Source organism: Dermacentor variabilis, chromosome 9 (genome assembly GCF_050947875.1).
Source record: "Dermacentor variabilis isolate Ectoservices chromosome 9, ASM5094787v1, whole genome shotgun sequence".
Classification (NCBI taxonomy): domain Eukaryota; kingdom Metazoa; phylum Arthropoda; class Arachnida; order Ixodida; family Ixodidae; genus Dermacentor; species Dermacentor variabilis.
The window spans coordinates 64,753,678-64,771,518 of NC_134576.1; the positions used below are offsets into that span (position 1 = coordinate 64,753,678).

At 44.4% G+C, this 17,841-nt stretch overlaps 1 pseudogene; it reads right to left on the bottom strand.

Annotated features, from left to right (window-relative positions):
• Window positions 1-1,550: 1,550 nt before the first annotated feature.
• On the bottom strand, window positions 1,551-2,768 carry LOC142558386 (uncharacterized; annotated as a pseudogene).
• Between the last annotated feature and the right edge of the window lie 15,073 nt (window positions 2,769-17,841).

The window sequence follows — 17,841 nt, forward strand, 5'->3', positions numbered from 1 at the left end:
GTTGTGTGGCCCTGATAGAAAGATGGAGGAAGCTCACCATATTGATAGGCTGCCTCGAAAAGCTGCTGCAGAAAAGGACACAGGAATTGCTGAAATTTTATATAAAATTCAGCACTAAGGCCATCAGGACCAGGCGTCTTGTTCTTCTGCAGCGTTTCGACGGCAAAATTAATTTCTTCTCGGGTTATTGGCCCATCAACGCTGAGTCGATCATCTTCTTCTAAGTGTGGCATAAGCGAAATAAACTGATCAGCGTTTTCTTCGTCACCATTCTGAGGCTTAACTGCAGCGAAAAGATCTTTATAGTGAGCTTCAAATAGGCTTATTATTTGGGACGTGTCTGTGTATATAGACCCACCAGACTCAATTTCTAATATTTGCTTGGAAAGCGCGTATTGCTTCTCATCACCGAGAGCCCTTTTTGTGGGCTGTTCCTCTGTGAAGCGAGTTGTGCGTAAACGAACCATCGCTCCTTTGTACACTTCCGTCTCATATTTCTGTATTTGTGCGCGAACTGTGTTTATTTCATCGCTATACAACACTGGTTCCTGGGTTTCGAAAGCGTGCAGCTTGTGAAGTAGATCATGAAGGTAATGCTTTTCAGCTTTTTTTCTTTGAGACAGCTCACATGAAATGGCAATCGCCTCATTTTTTACTCTATTTTTGAACATTTCCCATCGAGCAAACAAAGGAAGCTGTTGACATTGTGATATTTCTAGCCATAATTCTTTCACTTTGTTTACAAAACTTTCCTCTCGCAAAAGTTGTGTATTAAGTTTCCACAGTTCCCAGTTTGGAGCAAACCTGCGGAATTTTCGGGGACCCCATGAAACAGCTACTAAACAGTGGTCTGTGAAAAATAGAGGCTTCACGGCGTAGTTGTGAATGTTAGACCAGAGACTCGTCGAAACATACACACGATCGAGTCGAGCATGGGAGACGCCTTGAAAGTGCGTGAACCGCACCCAAGATGGTGTGTAGGCGCCCACGTCTATTAGATTGTGATCTTCCGTTAACTGATGCAGGAAAGCAGCACTTGCATCATAACGATTAGTTAGGTATAAGTGGTCTCTAGAATGACAAACACAGTTGAAGTCTCCCAACAGTACCAAATCTCTGTCAGTATCTAGGAGCGGAGCAAGTGAGAGGAAGAAAGCCTTCCTGTCACTCACTTTTGAGGGAGCATAAACGCAAATAAATCGCCAATTACGGGAATGAAAAGAGAGGTCACAGCATATAAGGCGGCCTTCCCCATCAACACGCAGCGACAATGAAGAATGATTTAACTGCTTTCTGACTAACAAAAAGCACCCAGCGGAAGCACCACATGCTTGGCTAATACACACCTCGTAATCAGGTTGAAAAGTTTGCAGCGCAAGGTTGACATCACCAGCAGACGATATCTTTGTCTCTTGCACTGCACCAACATCAACTTCATGCTGCCTAAGCACGTGTAGTAACTGCTGCTGACGCCTTATATTCCTCAGCCCACGTACGTTGAGTGTCGCTACACATAAGGGGAGGGTGAAGGCGGTAGCCATTTTGCTCACCTAAAGCTTTTGTATTTCATTGCCCTTGGCCACAGGTAAATCTGTGGTCTTGCTCCCTTTGGACTTCTTTGTGCCACTCTCCTGACTACGCTGATATAACCGGCGGGGCACATTATCACCAGGAGAGGGAGTTTGCTGAGCACTAGGAGACACTTTCTCGGGTGCCTGTAGTGCACATTCTGTTGCTTCGTCGTTGCATGGTGCCGGACGTTTCCTGGCCTTACTGATGTCCATCGCCTCTTCCTCTTCTTCCTTGTCATCAGGGGGCTTGTCTTTAAGGCTTGCTAGGCCAGGTGGGCAAACTGAGTCATCCTCGCCGGAAGCTTCGCTAGTATTACTTGAGCTGTTATGACTGGTTGGCATTGGCTTCAAGGACTCCTGGTCCTCGTCCCTAATGCCACCTGTAGTCTCTCCAGTGGCATCTACTACCTCTGTAGAATCCATGAGGTGGTCCAGTTGTGGCTCGTCTGCGCTATATTGCCCAGAACGAAGCTTATTGGCGTAGGTGGACACGCAGGCGTCCGCTGAGTGACCAAATCGATGGCACTGTAAGCATCTCGGTGTTCTGCATTGTCGTCGAACGTGTCCCACGCGCTTGCAACGAAGGCACAGAGGAGGCCTACCGGGGATAAGTACGAGGCACTGGTGTCCATAAATGGACATAATGTGCGGTATTGAGGTTACGGTGATATTGTCCTTGAGCACCAAGGAAACCTCCCGGTTTGTTGTCACCCACTGTTCCATGCCAGTGCATCTCCATGCTTCTCTCTCCACCGACTTCACCTGACCATAGGCCTGGAACGCCTCTTCAACGCGTCGTGGTTCAAGGTGAGGTGGAAGCCATAGTAATTTAAGCTTGATATTTTTAGTCTCCGGATCTATCACCATGCACTTCAGCCCTTTGACACGGAGCTCACCACAGGCGACGAGAGTCTGTTTTGCCGCACTACTAGCGCAAGTAACCATCCATACATGGCTCATTTGATACTGTCCGACACCTACGATATCTGAAGTATTCACTACCTCAAGCAGAGCGTCTCGGAAGTCGGGAGCACGGTATGGTCTGCCACTCAAGTCCGCATGAAGGAAAATAGAATTCAAAACATCGTTACCGGTTGGTAGACGCGGGAGGACAACTTTTTAGCTTGCATATTCGTTCGAAAACGGGGTCGACGATCCTCGGCCTGGGGCCGATACGCTGTTTCCAGCAGAGAGCATTTTGGAGCACAGCCGTTCCACACGGCTTCTTCTTCTTCTTCATGAACGAATAATTTGCCATGTCAAAATCGAGAAGCAGTTTCAGTTGCACAGACATGGTAAATGCCCTATCGCCCAGCAACTAAAACTCACGCCAGTACCACGAAGAAAAATTTGTTGTCCGTATTCAATAGTGTGCTCGGAAGGGCCACAACATCGATTTTCACTTCCGATTGGTATTTTAGCTTCTAAAAAAGTCCTAAATTAACCGCCGACGCGGGACGCTGTATGGGCTCTCACTGCTTATTTCGATAGCCGTTTCTTGTTCTTCACGCGAACCCGCCGTGGTTGCTCAGTGGCTATGGTGTTGGGCTGCTGAGTACGAGGTCGCGGGATCGAATCCCGGCCTCGGCGGCCGCATTTCGATGGGGGCGGAATGCGAAAACACCCGTGCGCTTAGATTTAGGTGCACGTTAAAGAACCCCAGGTGGTCAAAATTTCCGGAGTCCTCCACTACGGCGTGCCTCATAATCAGAAAGTGGTTTTGGCACGTAAAACCCCAAATATTATTATTATATTATTCTTCACGCGAGGGATACGCTGCGTTTTCTTAGTTCAGTGATGCCTTTCAGTCTACACATCTGTCTAGCCATATATATTCTTCAGAGAAGCGCAGGCTAGTGCTGGGAGCCTTCGGCGACAGCACATATACCTGCGTTTATGAGGCGTCACATCGGCGCTCATCGCTTCTTGTGCTGGCACTGTAGACATGAAAAAATGGTTTATTTAATAACAACGATGCGAAATCTGAAATATAGAGGGATTTATCCTTGTTAGACTTCTTGATTTCTGAGGCTAGACGCGATGATAGCGTGCAGACGGGCTCGGCAGATATGCTTGGCCTAAGCTTCGGTGCGGACCGATCTCGGTGCGGGTATACAGCTCACGAAAGCTAATATGTGTGTATTGGAGCCTCAGAACTATTTTTAGTACAACAGGGAAAGTGCAAGCGTACGAATTGCCCCAGCTTTGTTATCGGTGCGATAATATCAATCTGCGGTAGGTTTCGAACTTGGGGTTCGTTCGAGCACGTCTGAGCGACTTCTGGATTCCATGTCCACTCCACAACACTGCGACAACGGCGACAACTCCCAGTCATATGTTACGCGCGAACTACTAAAAAAACACACCGTCCTCTGCATTTGCGTGGTTTCGTTCAAGAATTGAGCTATCCGCCCTGTAAAAAAGGAAAATACAAAAAACAAAAGTGATCTTCAGTGTCAAATGTGCACGAATAAACAGGGCAGCTCACGCACATTTATTCCAAGCTGCGACACGAAATTTAGTTTTATGACCGCAGATATAGCGCTATTTAGGACAAGAGACTAGCATCAAGCGATGAAATTGTATAAAGCATTTAATTTTCACCAGCACTCGTCCTTGCGTACTGGAACCAGCGCGGCACGAACACAACCAGCGCAGTTTCCAGTGCAAACCAGCGCCTGTACAGCCCAATCCAGTGTGCCCCAGTGTTATGGCAGTGGCGCCCGTGTCTCTTCCAGTGTGACCCAGCTCTTATCCAGCGTTCTCACTGGTCTCCCAGTGAGCGCCAGCGTGCGCAGTGCGATCCAGTGCCAATAAACGCGCTGCTTGCACATGGACGGCACTGGAAGACGCTGGTATTTTCAATAGGCATTTCAGAGGTTTTTTACTATCTAGCAAGAGCATCGTTAAAACGACACTCATTCACGAAGTCGAGCATCACACTAATCGAAATTAGAAAAACCAAAGTAACATAATGGAGGCGCAGATTGTGGTTTCTATCACATATGCAGGTAAATCACAAAGATAACCAGGAAACACTAAGCAAAACTGCGCGTTAGCAGCCGCGTCATACCTATTTGCTTGCATGCAGTGACTGGAGCACTTGGCGCGGGAACACATCGAACGCCTCCACACATTTCTGGCACACACTACTAAAATGCGACAAATGCGGGCTGCAGAAACGTGAAGTTTCTTTTTTAGAGGAATCTTCGTGGGTCATACAAGGCACAGAGAAGGCACGGATGCCATGAGCGCGATCCGCGCACGATAAGCACACCGCCACGGAAGCAAGATACGGAACACATAAGCGTAACCTGTGCCTCACGGGCAAAATTAAAAATCATCGTATATTTGTTGCTGTGCGACGGACACAGTTAGAAAGCGCACGGAAACATCAAACACTACACACGTGTACCTCCGATGTTGTGCCGACAACTTCTGGGCTACGTTTAAACGACAGCAGGAAGTTACTTCAATGAGAAACGAAGTGACGGCGCAGGTAGTGCAGGTAACGGCTGCGCATAACGTCATTTAGGGCTTTAAGATTAATGGCCGAAGTTGAAATCGTTAAAATCACGCCCCAGCGATAGCTTTCTCAGGGTAAATTCTTCAGATCTTGAAGGCCGTGCTTTTGCTTACTGCATGCGTCATACGCGATTCACAAGCAAGAATACTGCATGTAATTTATTTCTGCCCTTAACTATAGCATAAAATATGAGCATGTCAATGGTTCTTCCTGTCTCGAAACATATCTATGTAGTTCGGCCCAAAATGGCACAAAACCTGCTGCAGTGGTTTTTGTTGTAGCAATCACGGAGGCCACAATGGCCGCACTATTATGCAGACGGCGCTGGTGGCGCCGGTATTTTCGTATTCTACGCAACCGGTAGAATACGAAGGTACGGCGTGTTGTTATTGCTCCGTCTTCTATCGGTAGTGCAGAGAGTTAGTATAACCATGCGGTAATACGAGCTGCTTCGATGTGTTTGTTTGATCGTGTGCTATTAGGTTTGCTGTAATGAAATGAGACGTAGTTCGCGAGCACGAAAGTGCCAGAAGACGGCTTGCGTCTCGGTGTAAACACGCCGTATGCATGGCGCCAGCTAAATGTAGACCAACCATAGAGTTACTATACTGACTCTAGAGGACAAGCTACCCATAGGGCCCATGCATTGAAATCGGGAACCGCATGAGCGCCGCCATGTTGCTACGCGCCGAGGTTGCCAGCTCCTGAGACGCTTGCTAGACTTGGTGACAGTAGTCAGTTTTAATCCGGCAACAGTAGCAGCGTAGCAGCATGGCGTCTCGCTTGTAGTGTCGTGATGTGTGCGTGCAGCCGTGTGTTTGGGCTTTATAAGTTGGTTCTTTATTCTATGTTGCGGGACGGTGTGGGTGTGGTCCATGTTGGCCGTACAGGTGGCAGTTATGCAACCGAGGGATGATCCTGTTGAAGTTTCCGGCGGTATGCGGTTTTCAGCGGTCACGCCTGTTGCAGGAGTGTCACTCGACGAGGTTACGAGCTCGAAGCTGTGGTCAGATTCCTCGTTGGCGTTCCGTAATTCTCTTCGCACGGGCGCGGTACGTTGCAAAAGCCGCTTTCGCGATCTATCGTCGCGACGATAGATCGGTTTCTTTTTATTATTATAAGTACTGATCCAGCTGTAGGGCACATGTAACCGACAAACGGAAGTCTCAGGAGAGCATCTGAGATTATAATAAAGCAGGCGGCGCAAGAACTCCAGGGCACCCAAGTGACAGTGGGGGGATCAAAGCTGGAAGCAGAACGTTACGTAGGTTGGGGCCGTCGAGGCAGGTGTGTGTGCCAGGGTGTGTTCGCACGGACAGCTACCCTGGCACGCGCAGCAGTGCCTCGCAAGGTCGAGATACTTTAAAGGAACCTGCGCCCATGATCTTTCTTTTGCCTCGGTGCAGTGAGTACGATTAACGAGAATAATATGGAGGGTATCCGGTGCAGTCGCGAATGCGTCATGACAAATGTAGCTCGCGTCGCCTGGCTTGTGTAGTAATATCAGAGTTCGTTGTATGAACTTTATGCATAATACGCTTTCTTACGGTACCTTAACGGAATGGGTCTAAAGGACGGTGTTGGTACATTTTTTCGTACCACCCTAATCCTATACCCCCCACTACAAACACACACACATACCCCCTTTTTTATGTATACATACAATTCCTTGCCATGACGGATCATAGCCTCCTTTATTTCTGAAGAATAGAGGAGGCTATGGACCGATTGACCAGTTCAAGTTGTCAACTTCTCAGTAACTGTTATAGGAATCACTGTAATAAACACAATTCCACGATCGGAATGTTTACTTTCATTTTTTGTTGTAACACTGAGGACTACATAGAACTTTATTTTGTATATGTGAGAGAAGTATGTGGATATCACGAGCTTAAGCCAATGTGCGATACACAGACAAAGCAGCTGCTACAACATGAACTGCATTGAGGGCCACACAACACATACGTAATTAAAGGTGCAAAGTATAGGGGGAAGCCTCAAAATACGCTCTGTAGCACTGCAAAGTATAAAATATATTGTATGTGTACAATAAATGTTCAAAAATACAATGCATCAATGTCCCATTTGCATTCAAGTTTATTATCAAGTTCAAGTTTGTTGAAGTTTATTATGAGCATATGTACAACAGGAATCTACTGACACACCCGCAGTCAAGGTGGCTGTTCGAGGTGTGCTGGCTGCGTCAGTGTAAGAAAAAGAAATTGGGTGAATGTCGACACCAGTGCCACTGCTTCTTGCCTCTGACCTGCACGTGCCTCCGCGGCATCTTTGTGCACAAGTGTGCTGGCGTGGCGAGGCGTAGGAGTCATCCGAGAGAAAGAGTATCGTTTACATGGAGAAGTGGCTGTTCACATTGCCTGTCGCTTTCCCTCAAATGTTTCCTTGGCAACTAAGGTGACACCCGCAGTCAAGGTGGCTGTTCGAGGTGTGCTGGCTGCCTAAACGAAAGAAAAAGAAAGAAATTAGATGAATGTCGATACCAGTGTATTGCTTCTTGCCTCTTACCTGCATTTGCCTCCACGGCCTCTTGGCTTGCGGAGTCTGTATGAGGGAGCTGCTGTGGCTAGGCGTAGGCATTGTCTAAGCCAAAAGAAAAGGCCATTGTAAATGGGGAATTATGGAAATAAATGCAGTTGTTATGTCTGCTTCTTGCACTCTTCTTGCCTAAAAGTTTTCAAACATAGTGTCCAGTACACACCAGCCCTTTGACTGCTTCTGCTTTTTACCTGCAGGTGTTGCTGCGAGATCCTTAGTATGGCTGCGTACAGCATTGTAACACTTGGTGGAGGCATTTTAAGTGGTAGCCAAAAATATAAAGAATCATCCTTTTCTGCACGAATGCTTTCAATTTCTAAATGCAGGGGTAACTATCACTATTAGTGCAAGGCCCCCCACATCTATGCGGCAAGTGCCATAGCTCGAAACTGAATTTTTCCATTAATGTTTCACAAGGCGTCTGATATGTCCACATTAGATGTGATGTGTTTGTTTTCATTTATCCCAGTGTGGAGAGAGCATCATTAAATTGTTCTTTATTTTTGCGTGTCTTATTTTTTGGTTTATTTCTGAATTTATCAAGCAGCCGTCTCATGATGCTAAAGTGACTTATGTAATGGCAATCAGCTTTTGTTTTGCAGAAAAACAATGTATTTCCTGACCCATTGTTTGACATCCCCTCGCTCGCATAATTTTGCAGAGTATTGTACCTATATTGACTTGCTTGACCTCCATTAAAGAGTCTTGCATATTCAAATACTACTCTTTCCTTAAAATCATTCGACACTTCTCATAATTTCTGTACCTTGGGTTTCTGATACTCTGCATTCACCATTTTTGCTTGTTTCTGACTAGAAATGTCTTCTTTAATTTAGAGCTTAAATTTTACCTTTGGAACACAGGGAAGGGCTCGCCATTGCATATCTGAATAAAAGGGAAACATGTTTCATGAAACATTTGCAAAATCCAATTGAAGGTTGGTGAATGCAGCTTGCAGTGTGATGTGAATGAATGAGCTATAAAAGTAACTCATCTCACTTGGTAAATTAAAGCACATATTAGTGTGATGTACAAGATACGTTACACTAACATGGTGGGTTCTCTTGCTTATACAGCAAAATAATCGGTGCGCGAGAAAAAAATTATTTTTGCATACCCCTTGTACACACTGATTTAAGGAAAATGAGCTGGAGCTGTCCACATGATGTACTTATTTTACATGCGAGTATGGTAAACAAAAATGTGTCCCAGCTGCTTAGTGGTACTCGGGATTATGTCAGTATTGCATATGTGCCTGTTGTCTAAAATAATTGAATTTTGAAAATGCTCGCAGGGATCTGATGTGCATATCTGCAGTTTATGGATACATGTAAAAGACTCAGCATCAAGTGCAAGTGAACGGTCCCACAGACCCGGAGTCGATCATGCAAATAGATTCGCTGCACAAATTTGTGACCGGAAAAGATATTCCACAAGAAATGGCATGCAAGAAAGTGTTGAAAATGCATAGTTAATAAAACGCCTACGCTATTAATATGTGGGTTCATGCACTCGTTATGCAAAACGGAGGTGAGGCGTGCAGACAGGACACAAGAGTAGCATATTTACGAGCAAACAACACGAGCGCCGCCTTCTTCTCTACTCTTGTGTCCTGTCTGCACGCCTCACCTCTGTTTTGCATAATGAATCCTTACCAACTAGCTCAGCTTTCTGTCGTTCTAAGTCTCGATGCACTCGATTTCGTCCGCATTAGGCAGTCGCCTCTTGATTACTTCGTGGCACAGAGATACTCGGCATCAGGCTGTTTTTCTGCTGTGGCCTTTGTAGAACCATGATTGTTCAAAGTGCAACAATTAAACAGATTTTTTGAGTTGCTTGTGGATTCGCCAGTACAATTCCGGTTCGCTGGTCCGCCTGTCCAGCAATTTCCTACTGAAAGGAAACCTGCAAATAAAAACGCCGCTCCGCATGTAGAAAAATACTGTGCCGCTTCTCAAACGATTGTGATGCACCACAAGAGCTGCCTACTCGCGTGATATTCTCAACAAGGAGATACATTCGTTTACTTACATGTGAAGGTATATGCCAGAGTACTCCGGGACTTCGGTGGCACATAAGGCACGAGTGTGCCATTGCGTCCGATGTCGACGCGCGATCGCATGTCAAACCTAAACTGTACGAAACTACTACGCATCCAAAAAACAGATTCGAAACCGAAATTCGCGTCATCCTTTATTGCATGAATGCGTACATCGTGATTTACATAAGTCACGGACTTAGCGATCGCTTTCTGTAAACTTAATATTAACGCACCACCTTCATAAAGCCATCAGGTATGCGTTTTTAGATGACAAAGCATAAGGTGACCTGTACTTGTTTTCAGCGCTTTCAATAGTAATTGCGCTGGCCACATTGACCAGTAGCAACAGGGCGGCGTCCTAGAGGTTCCCACTTTTCCGGCCCAGCTTTTCCTCTAGAGTTGTTCTACTAACTCTATGAGACCAACGATTTTCATGCCGTAGAGTGCGTTCCCTTTGTCTCTGCTGGTTGTCGTGGAATGTTCAGCGGACATCGCAAAGAAGTAATGCCTATTATTAACGTGCCTCAGCTCTCCCAATACTCAGCGGCTTGTATGCTGCAAGTGACATCGCGGACGTAGCACCTCGTCATACAATGGTGAGCAGCCTTGTCTAGAGCGCGCCGACGATGCTCTGCAGAGCAAGTCAGCGCCACCTAACGTTGCGCTCTGGGTTTGAGTTATGCGTCCCGCGCGCATGCGTGGCAGAAACAGAGGCATGCCTGCTCATCGCTTCCTTGTCCAGCCACCGCCTTCCGAGTTCGTTTCGTGCCGCCAGGGACGCGCTGCCTGCAATTGTGACGCTGTGACGGCGGCGAGGGCGTCGCCATGCCGCCGTGTCTCAAATCCTCAGATCTGTATGGATGCCAGATGCGGTGTCACTTGTAGCTAGCTGATAACACATCGCTACGACACGCCATCACACAATATGCCTGCAACGCATGGTGCGTGGCGGTAACGCTGAAACCCTATATATAATGTATACGGACAAGACGAAAATAGACACCAAACAACCACGTAGGCCCAATTCTCGCACTCTTAGCCTGGTCTGTGCCTGAAACACGCGATCACCCGCTATCACTTTTAGACGTGCTTCAGAAACGAGCGATCACCCGATATCACTCACTTGCTTGCCTAGCCGCCCCGTGATTCGCGCGAAACGCGTAGGTTTTCCGGCCGCTGTTCCATATCATTCAGCGCGCGGCCCTGGCGGACTGAAGCGCAAGCACTGAGGCCGAGAACCCACGAGCAGGCACCGCTTTATTTTGGCCGCGCATGCGCACGAGACGCATAGCTCAAACCCAGAGCGTAACGTTAGGTGGCGCTGACTTGCTCCGCAGAGCACCGTCGCCGGGCTCTAGACAAGGCTGCTCACCACTGTACTGTTGAAACGGTAAGCAGTCGGGCTCGCCAACTACACATGCGTTCATGCGTGTTATGTATGCTTCCCGTGTGTGTATAGAGTGCCTTGCGAACGTCGCAAGTGGAACGCCCACGACAGCAGTGAAACCTGTGCTGATACTTGCTGCGCGCTGGTTGTACGAATTGTGTACGCAACTATATTGCCACAGTGTGGAATTGATAATCCTGATAAGCGTTTCCTTCCGCTGAGAAAGGTTTCGGAAATCGTGTTTACCTTGTGCAGCTGTGCGTGAGCTCCCGCTTGTTTGCTCTAGTTGCACAGTAACGACCCGTCTACCTCTTCACCGATTTTTTCCTTAATGGCGTTTCCTCGCTTGTAAAAGCTTCGCCGTTGTGCACAATATCTGCTTAGGAGGTTTTTGGTGAATGAACAGTTCTAGGGAAAAAATGTAAGCCAATCACAGCTTGCTACTAGTACAGCTTTATTTTCAAGACAAGATGTGTTGACATAACTGACTTAACTAAACATAACAAGGGAGAGTTAACTAAACTAAGTAATGGAAAGAACAATAAGATTACATTGTAATCTGCCGCTGCGAGTTGTCCAACGTTTCATTTGATGAAGAGGTTCCTATTATCATGACATCCGATGATTTCAAGCATTTGCTCTCTTTCCACGTTAGTGCAGACGTTGTTTTCATGACTCTTTTAGGTGCTGATTGCATGTTCTCACGATATCACAGCTTTATTGTGCCACTGCTATAAGCTAACATAGAACTCATTTTGTAGTGGTAAGGCCGTGACTCACTACATAAACCACAAGATCGAGGAGCCCCCAGAAATGCAGACCCCGTGGATATAGGGCTGCAGCAGCATGGCGTGGTCTGGATGGTCATGTCAGGTGTGTATGAATTGTGCATGTTCCAAAAAGTGGGCTTGGTGTCATTCATGGTGAAGTTTATCAACACACTACTTGATGCGGCTTACTAAAGAGACTAAATATTTATGAATCTTCTTAGAACTTGCTGCCTATTTGTGCGCATAGCCATTATGCCCATATTATTATGTTTCTGTATGAAACTACACCTAACTTTTCCTGATGTTTTGAATTTCTTTTCCATAAGTTGCTTACCTGCAAGTTGAACTTTATTTCTGCTTTGTGCGTAGTATATTTATCACTTTTTATTGTGGTTTTATTCTTTGAAGACCATTTTCAATACTGTACCCTTTATTTGCATAATTTTTTCTATTTGTGCTACAATCTCATGCAGTTTTCTGTACATGTAGGAATTCGAAGTGTAGTGGGCTAAATATGTAACAAGTCTAAGCACGTAGTGCGCATGCCTTTGTTTATCATCGATATCTTTACAGTTATTTCTGTGTTACCATAGTAACAGCCACTGGCAAATACACATTTGATGAGCTTGAATTTCTTGAAAATTAATATGAAGGTCAGTATTTTCTATGCTGCATTTACTGCAGTAGTACATAGGCACACACTGATTTGGATCCCTTGTGATCTAAACAGGGTGCCGTTTTTTGTTGCATTACAAATGGGGCTCGCCCATATGTCTTGCTAAATATGTGGTATGCCTCACTGATTTGGCTTGTCAAGTTTTACGGTGGATGAAAACAGATGAACGATTGTAATCCAACATGAAACCCATGTGTGGAAATGTACGGCCAAGTTGGACGACCATACTGGTGTTTTCAATGAAATAGGGTGATCTCTTATACGCATTATATTGTACTGGCCAGCTTGCCCGATGTATGCTTGACCACATGTGAAAGCGATACAGTACACTGCCTCTGACACACACGACAAATTTGGTGGTATCTTTCACCGAACAAGCCTCCCTTGCCTGCTTGCCTTTCTCAATTCCCTTGCACACTGCTGTGCATATCCTGCATACTTTCTTTTTCGCTGGATATCTAGGCACCCTTACAAGAAAGGCTTGCTTAAAGATGCCACTAAATTTGTCTTGTGTCTGTCAGGCGTAGTGTAGTCTGCTCCTGTGATCATGTCTATATTTGTTCAAATGTACATGCAGCAGATTGGCCGGTGCCTCAAAATGTGCCTATGCACTCTAATTCACTCACCGGACCAGTATGTTCATCCCACTTTACCATGCACCGATGGGCCGGGGGCTGCGCGCCATATTTAGACTGTTCATCTGTTTCGTTTACCTACGGCAACCAATTGACCAACAAAATTGCTGTGGAATGCCACATACAGACTGAGTCACAATATGTTTACTGAATTGTCCGCAACCTCCGTAGCAAAAATTTTTTTGTTGCAACTAGTTTCAGGCACCTTACATCTTGTGAAATCTTCTGCTTCACTTACAGTATCCATCCAGTCACAATTGGGAAGTGTTATCATTGCGTTTAGTATACATATCAGTGTACATACCCGTACTAGATTAGAAACTAAATGTTTCAATAACTCAAACAGCACGAATATACTGTGCCCATTGTATCTGACAGTGCCACAGAGACTGTGTTCCAAATACCACAAACTCGCAGTTATCCAACATAATTTGCGAAAATTACTTAAAACGTTATTGGTCCCCATACAGTGGATGCTTAGATGCATCATCATGATTGCTCAATCTCAAGCTGGCTCGCGGGATCGAATCCTGGCCACGGCAGCCGCATTTCGATGGGGGCGAAATGCGAAAACACCCGTGTACTTAGATTTAGGTGCACGTTAAAGAACCCCAGGTCGTCGAAATTTCCGGAGTCCCCCACTACGGCGTGCCTCATAATCAGAAAGAGGTTATGGCACGTAAAACCCCACAATTTAATTTTAATCTCAAGCTCGAGGTGAGAAATTTATTATTGACATATTAAGCATAGTACCTACCAACTATGGCTAACAGCGGATGCAATAATAATTTTTTCTACCGCTCAACATTAGAAGCCAGTAGGTCATCCCCTTCTTTTCAAAAAATGTGTTTGCTATGCGTAGTGTGACGTCTGTATAGGACTCTTACCTCATGGTGTTCCTGCTTGCTTATGTTATAAATGGTAATATGTTGTTATTGCAAGATGAGATTGATGTGTGACTAGGCTATTGTCGTTTGGAGATACCTTTTGTCATTAGCAATGATATTGTAGGGCCCGCCACACTGGCCCAGTGCTGATGTCACAGAGTCTTGGGAAAATAAAAATATCCTCAAAACTAATTCTCAAAAGAACTGCCGCTGTTTGACAGAGTGGTGAGGAGGTGGGGCTTTCTGCCACTTTGGGTTATGATTTTTTCTGATATACTGAAATGAAACTTAGCATAGTGCTACAACTATATAGATATAAGTGGCATGTTTGTGCCTGCTAATACGTTACGGCAGAATGTTCATTACACCTTTTGAAAATTAATTTCAATTGTATTTTCCAAGCTCCACCGTCGCTGATTACTAGACGGATCAAATGAGGCCAAAAACTAGCCTTTCCTCGCTTCTTTCCTGGGAAGTGAAATAGCAGGTGATCATGTAAGAATGAATTTGCAACATGTGAGTAGCCAAAGCTTCATACAGGTGATGCTGGTGGTGGAATGCTAAGACAAACCGCAATATTTATTTGTTTACATATTCAGTTAATATTTATTTATTCATATCTCATGGATGCTGTACAGTTTTCCAGCAAGGAATCAGGTAAAATAAAGAAATATCGTTGCATCAAAGTAAACATGTTATTCAAAAAAGCATAATTTCCGTTGCACAGTACCATGATGAAACGTTTTTAGACTAGTCTGCTTTTGATTCGAATTCATGAAAAATGAAAATCTTCAAGAAAAAAGCTGTAAGGTTAACAAATCTTACTCATAAGTAAAAGATGCGATCACATTTCTATTGGACCTAATAACATAATGTAACCTGGAAAATTTGAAATACCACATGCTGCTCTAATATACAATCACTAATTTATGAGTAGATGCGTGAAACTCTCAAACATTGCAACAATTTCATGTAAGCTGTAAATTCATGTATCAAATTTGTTGACTTTAGACATAGCAGATGGAGTCTGCAGAACTGCGTTATCTGTTTCTGGCCCAGAGACGTGGATTATTAAGCTTCGTGGTGGTATCTTTCTTAAACCTGCCAAATAGTTTTTCCTGCAACGAGTAGAATTCTCAAATACAACAAACTTAATTCAAATTAGTGCTGCTCTTGTCTCAAAAGTATTTCTGTATTTTGGATGTATTTGAGTAGGAAAATTTACAGAATTAAATGACTTGCGCTAGTTCTTTTTTAGTTACAGTTGCAAACTAAGTTCTTTTCCTTCAAGTGTTGCTATTTTCAGCAATTTTTAATAAAAATTGATGGCGTTATTGTAAAAACTATGATTCATGAGTTTTTAAATGTATCAAACCTCATCAAATTTGGTCCCACAGTTGCCAAGAGAAACGATTGTACTGTTCATGTGGATTACATAGGCGCTCCGGAGCTAAATCTCTTTTTTTGTACTTAGATTTAGGTTCACGTTAAAGAACCCCACGTGGTCAAAATTTCCGGAGTCCTCCACTACGGCGTGCCTCCTAATCATAAAGTGGTTTTGGCACGTAAAACCCCATAATTTGATTTAAATCTCTTTTTAGGCGTTGCGTGTGTCGGTCTGGTTTGTATTTCTCAAACTAATTTTACAATATTGGCTCTTATCTCAAAATTTTTCCCTTACAACAAAATTCAAGCTTTTAAACTTTGTACGATATACGGTGTACTTCTCTATGAAAACCACTGTTTGCCACATTTTTGCAGGGACTGCCAATGTTACACATAAACATAGACTAAAATGCTGTCTGGTTTCGGTATATGGTGTACTTATCCATGAAGGCCAGTATTTGCCGCATTGTTGCAGGGACTGCCAGTGTTAGTTTTGCACTTAAACCGACTGAAATGCTGTGTAGTTTCGTCAGGTTGACACAACATTGCAGTGCGCATTCATATCAGTCTATTTTCAGCCTTATGGGGGCGAAATCCGAAAACACCCGTGTGCTTAGATTTAAGTGCACGTTAGAGAACCCCAGGTGGTTAAAATTTGCGGAGTCCTCCACTACGGCGTGCCTCATCATCAGAAAGTGGTTTTGGCACGCAAAACCCGATAATTCAATTTAATTTTCAGCATTTAGTATACAACCATTTAATGTTCACTGCTGGAACAGGCAATCCTTTTGCAGTTTTAATGGTAAGGTTTACTGTCCTAGTCAAGCCTGTTATTGCCAGGTGTCAACTGTAATCAAGTCTTTTACCTCATGTTTCGTGTGTTTGCACCACCAGCTTGACCTGAGAAGGATGTTGGCAGCTACAGTTTGTGTGTCGCAAGTTCTAGTCCGAAGCATGTATGTAACGTATATGAAGCCTGTATCTAGTCTGAAGTACAATAAACGTTTCAAACTGAATACTTTGTAGTTGTACCACCAATTTTTTGCCACTGCATTTACTGTAGTCCTTATGGCCCACAGTTCTACATTCTATAGAAATTTGTCTTCAGCATATCTAAAGCAACTCCATAGAAATGTTCTACAGAAATTTGTCTTTAGCATCTCTAAAGCAATACGACAGAAACATTCTATAGAAATTTGTCTTTAGCATCTCTAAAGCAACTCGATAGAAATATTCTACAAAAATTTGTCTTTAGCGTCTATAAGGCAACTCGATAGAAATAATCTATAGAAATTTGTCTTTAGCGCCTCTAAAGCAACTCTATAGAAACATTCTATAGAAATTTCTCTTTAGCATCTCTAAAGCAACTCGATAGAAATGTTCTATAGAAATGTGTCTTTAGATTTCCTTAAGGATGCGGTGGCCAAAAAACTTTTGGAACTCTACAGGAAAATTCTATAGAAAATCAAAATAAACACAATAGACTTGCGTAGAAAAAATTCTAAAGACTCTAAGAAAACACATTAAAATTTTTGTAAGAAATGGCGTCTCTCATCTGCCTCCGAAGGTAACCTGGAAATTTTTCACAATGCAAATTGACTCTGTTAGGACAATAAAGGAGGTTATCTTGTGAAAAAAATATAACGACGAATCCCCATCACAGTGACTACCAAGGGTAATTGGATTTGCATGGAAGCAACGTAGTGACAAAGCTTATTGCTAAGTCACGTTTATTTGAAATGCACTTGCCACCACACTTGTTTCGGCTATATGCGACGTACACTGTATCTTGCATCGGCCCGGTTTGCTATGGTACTTGCTTGCAAAGGTCACTCATGAGCATGTTGGCATGATGACGACGTAGTGACTGTGACGCAATGATGAAGTCCATGGAGCAACAAAGGCGGTATGACGATCACAACATTCAGACAATGAGATCACGATCTTGAAATGAGGACGATGGCACAGCTAAAAGGGCATGACGGCAACCGGAGAAGGAAGTGCAATGACGGTTAAGGCACAACCATGGCCACAGGCAAAACCATGACCGCATGACGAAGTCAGTATGACAACAATTCCATGACAGCGTCTGTTTGACGGCGACGCAATGACCACGACTATATGACCACGACGCATTGAAAGATGGCAGCATAATGAAATATAATGAAGAAAGAATGACGTTGATGGAACGACGAGGCGTGTTGACGACGATCGCATGATGATAGTGGTATGATGTTTCTGAAGTAGTGGCGATAATATAACGGTGATGGCGCGACGACCACTCTGTGAAGACGCCACTATGACGACAGGTGAATGAAGATGTTAGAACGACGGCTATGGAACGTCCACAACGGCGCATAACTAGATGGCGTGACAAAGAACGCATGACGACAACTGCATGGCATT